The following is a 4310-nucleotide window of genomic DNA, read 5'->3' as shown; positions in this document are numbered from 1 at the left end:
TAACAACAATAAAAACAATAACAGATCAATACAATAAAGTAATAATACCATTAATTTAACATCACGTTTGAAATTCTTTAACTCTTTAATTTAATGTTATTTTGAGTTTACAGTCTTATATTACTTTATGATGTAGCTATTATTATTATTTTAAATAAAATATAAATATATTATAATTTTGTTAAATCAACTTGTATCACTGATTTTATATTTTTAAATCAAAATTAAATGTGTTAAATCTTCCACTTTCAATAGAAGCCGTTTGTTTGAATAAAACCGTTTAAAACATACTTTTTTAAACTAGTAATTTCAATTAAAAATAATAAATAATGGACTTTTATTTAGCAGTGGGTGACCCAATCTGTGTTTTTTTGTTTGGTTTTGTGTATTTGTTGTTGTTTTCTCTTTTTATTATTATTTATTATAAGTTTATTATTAGTATTCCTTATTTGATTTCATTTTATTTTATGTTTTACTTGTTATATATTATATATATTGTTCGGAAAGTCACCTCTTGACTTTGTTATGTTACTGAAAAATCAATAAACAAATGTTAAAATAATAATAATAATAATAAATAATATATATAAATAGTATCTTGTATCTTTATGTACCAGTAATATTAAGATGTTTGCTGTGTGAAAATAAAAGAGTCAGTTGTGGTTTTCCTTATAAAATATCTTTATTTCAGCGCAGTGCTTCCACAATTCATTTGGTTCGTCTTTATTATTCTTACTCTATGTAGCTTTAACAACTATTTACACAAAGCAGGGACGTGATTGGCTGCACACATACTGAAAAGGCAAGATCTTGTTTATAGAAAAACAAACTACCTGCTGACCTTTGACCCCTACTGCTTCTAAAGCAGGAAGTGAAGCTGTCTGAAAGTGAGAAATTAAACAAATTCAAATGTATATTTATGAACTTTAAGATAATTAGTTTTCCTGTTTCTACCTGAGCCATGGTTTATATTTGTATCACGCAGACAGACTGGTGCTGTGACACTCCAGAAGAACCGATGTGGTGTTCGTTATTAAATATATAATACATTATAATTACAAAGTTTTACAAGATGAATATTTACTAGAAACATAGCTAACATCCTCTCTCTCTCTCTCTCTCTCCCTCTCTCTTTCTCAGTTGTCCTGAAGCTCGGTCGTCCTCTTGTGCTGGCGCAGCAGCAATCTCAAGACATTTATGCAGAAAATTGAACAAAATTCAAATGTAGTTCTTCACATTCAGATTCAGTTCTCTACAGCCGGCGACTGAAGACAAGTTCATTATCATGTGAATGTTAAAGAGACTTTAAAGAGGTCATAATATGAATCTTTGAATTAAAAATCTAATGAATTAAAGGAGAAAAATTTGAAACAATATTTAAATTTTGGAAACTGTAACATCCGATTCAACGTCAGAACTGCTGCTCTCCGTCCACCTCTAAAATCCAACGACCCGAGTCCTCTTCATGTCTCCCTACTTCTTCTTCTTATTCACCCATCTGGGTCTCGGGCGTCGGAGGGGGCGGCACGAGCTTCTTCTCCAGCCGGGCGACTCGGTGTTTGAGTTTGCTGTGAGTGGCATCGTGCTCGGCCAGCAGCCGGGCGTAACGCGTCTGCAGGACGTCCAGCATGCTCGTCATCCGTTCCACCTTCTCCTCGATCTCTTTGGGGTCGGGGCCCTGTGCCGCCACCTAGAGGACGACAGCAGTTGTTACTTTTAGCTCAGCCTCTTTCACTCTTCTACGCCAACGTGGTTCCGGTTCCAGACCTAATTTTGAACCATTTGGACCAAAAAATAAGTTGGTTCCCGACTGGAAACTTAAGAAAGCAGCTTTTTCTTGACCTGAAACTGTAACAACATCCGTGTTTCTTATTCTATTGGTTGGAAACAGAGGATGGAGAACAACAAAAGGCCCAAAACTGTTTACCACAATGATTCTGCTCAAAACTGGTGGAAATATTTGCTAGGTTCCCAGATTTGCTGACTAATGTCCCCAGATCTCGCTCCCCTGAGGACAATCACTATGTGTGAACTCTTCTATCAGAGCGCTCACTAATGCATCAAAGATATCCCAGCAGGATAAATGTCTCTGTAATGTAAATTCAATGAGCGACAGCCAATGAGAGCAGTCCCTCTCCAGCACCAAACAGGAAGCAGAGAACCAGATAGTTTCTGTGGTTCGAATACCGTCTGATGGTGAATTAGCGGCGTTATGAGTCAGCGTTTAATTCAGGATGTATGTGATCCACTAACCAGCTCTGATTAGTGTTACAGTCTTCTAACAACAGGGGCTGAGCCAGTTGAGTTAGTACAAAATTAATTTTTATGGTGAATATTGATCAGTATACACTGTTCCTGTATGGATGATATTGATCAGTATACAGTGTAGTCTTTAATGGATTGATATTGACAGTATAACACTGTATCTTTATTGAATGATATTGATCATTATAACACTGTATCTTATATGGATGATATTGATCAGTATACCTGTTATCCTTTATGGATGTATATTGATCCAGCATAGCAACTGTATCCTTAATGGATTGATTATTTTGATCAGTATACACCATGTATTCTTATGGAATGATATTGATCAGCAATACACTGTAATCTTCCTATGGATGAGTATTGACAGTATTACACTGTATCTTTATGGATGATATTGAATCCTGTATTGAACATCTCAGACCTGTGGACATATGGCGCGCCTTTAGCTCGTGTTCTAGAGTTACGTGTTGCTTACGAACACGTTAGGAATTGTTAAAAAAATGTGATATTTCTTAAAAAGGGAGTTTGGTGCAGGGAGCCTTTTTAGTTAGATTTAACTGCCTAATATGGATCATTGTTGACTGGTTGAGTTTCTCCCACCCTCAGAAACACCCTAAGCTAACTGATATTAGGTTTAGTTTGATTAATGCTTTAATAATGTTTGGGGAGTATTGATCACTGATGGGTGTCCTGAATCAGGAATAATTGATTGCTGACGAACTTAGTCACAAACAGAGATCTGCACCCCTCTTGATAGGATATAGTGTTTTTTGTAGCCTCCCAGTCCAGCCCCAGTCCGTCCTTCACTCAGATCTGCCCTTCCCTTCCCTCCTCCAAGGCAGACGCTTTTGGCATCGGATAAATTCCCGTTTAGCCAGGCCTCCATCCAGGATCGTCTTTGGAAAGCAAAGAGGTCGGAGTAGCCCGATGCTCCCTGATGTGGCTGTCCTCCCTCTGATTTCCTGCCTTACTTGCCTGTTGAGGAACAAGATGGATGGTTGGGATGTCTTTTATTCACACTGTACTGTTCATCAGCCTCTCTGCCCTTCCATCGGATCAAGTCTGTTAATGTGAGACTACTGTTGGCGAGGCAGCTGTGATGCAGAGGTCTGTGTTCTGAGGGGTAAAAATTCCTGATTTTGTGCAAACAAGCAATTCAAGTGTTTAATGAATAATGATTTTAAATGCTAAACGTGGTTAGCAAAAACCAAGCTGCCAACCCTCCAACAACCAAGACTAATTGGACAAAGTGTTTGTGTCTAGCCCTGATGATCTGTCTCTGAAGTCTGAATTATTCAACTTCTTTTCAGATGTTGATTATGATGTTGTAGACCGATTGGGACTCTTTGTTTTGTTAATATCTTTCAAACAATCCACAGAACTAAAGAAAGCCGGTCTGTCTACATCAGATTACCCACAACCGATGTCAGTCCCCTACCTTTGATAGCCAGGATGCTGATCTCGCCAAAGTAGGCTTCCACTCGCTCCAGGGACGACAAACTGCTTGATTCCCCGTCATCCGGCAACTAACAGCGAGCTTCCCCCTCCCTTGGAATGATGTACATCTCTCGACCAAATGTCCACCTCTTTCTTGCAGATTAGTCTCCCTGGACTGTAGAACCTGAGGCCTGCAGCTCAAGCCACAAGGCTCCCCACCAAAAGACCGGGCCCGCAGTCGCGAAGATACGAAACCTGCACGGCGACAACAAGAGGAGCAAAGCCTGGTGTTTCTTCATTCATTGAAACTGTCATTTTTTTGTCTGTTAATTGTGTGCAGACCCCTTCCTTTAGGGTGTCCAGGTGGAGTTGATGGCGATCTCGAGCTCCTCAGCCTTGTCAGTGCCAGGTACTTACAACACCTCCCCTTATCAATCCCCACAGCTTCTCTTATTGGTCGCACAGGAAGTCAAACCCCAGCCTTGATGATCGCTTCTTCCAGGTCCCTTGGTTTCTGGAGGGGAGACAGAAAGGCCTGGGGATGGACCCCTAGTTGATCTTAGTGATGTTTCTACGCTGCAAAACAATTTCTTTTTTACCTG

The 4310-nt window shown here is 39.4% G+C and overlaps 1 protein-coding gene across 1 annotated transcript in view; it reads left to right on the top strand.

The window, feature by feature from the left end:
- LOC118338985 (CCR4-NOT transcription complex subunit 2-like) overlaps positions 1-4310 on the top strand; it is a gene marked incomplete in the record, with an annotated part of 14461 nt that overhangs the window by 6946 nt on the left and 3205 nt on the right.

Source organism: Morone saxatilis, unplaced genomic scaffold (genome assembly GCF_004916995.1).
Source record: "Morone saxatilis isolate NCDOM2014 unplaced genomic scaffold, NCSU_SB_2.0 Contig10, whole genome shotgun sequence".
In the NCBI taxonomy this organism is placed as follows: Eukaryota; Metazoa; Chordata; class Actinopteri; family Moronidae; genus Morone; species Morone saxatilis.
The sequence above is the reverse complement of the archived record's forward strand: the minus strand, read 5'-3'. Positions and strand labels throughout refer to the sequence as shown.